Raw genomic sequence first — 317 nt, forward strand, 5'->3', positions numbered from 1 at the left:
GACTGTAACCCTGTGTCTGGCTAGTAATGTTGCATTGACTCACTAATTTTGTAGTGGGTAATTTTCTAGTGGGTAGCGTTCGTACCTGATATCTGCCATCTAACTATGGTCCACTGTTTGATCCTGAGCCCTAAACAGGAAACAGTTACTAAAGATGAATAAATGAATGAATTCGTGCCATCTTGTTTAGTGGAATTTTTAATAGTTCCTACACCATCCCTTTAAAACAAGCACTTTTCTTTAAGATGGTAATTGTGGGATTAAAAGACGGATAGTATAAAGCAAAGAGCATTTTTGCTGACATTTGCAGTACAGTT

Source organism: Ictalurus furcatus, chromosome 3, assembly GCF_023375685.1.
Source record: "Ictalurus furcatus strain D&B chromosome 3, Billie_1.0, whole genome shotgun sequence".
In the NCBI taxonomy this organism is placed as follows: Eukaryota; Metazoa; Chordata; class Actinopteri; order Siluriformes; family Ictaluridae; genus Ictalurus; species Ictalurus furcatus.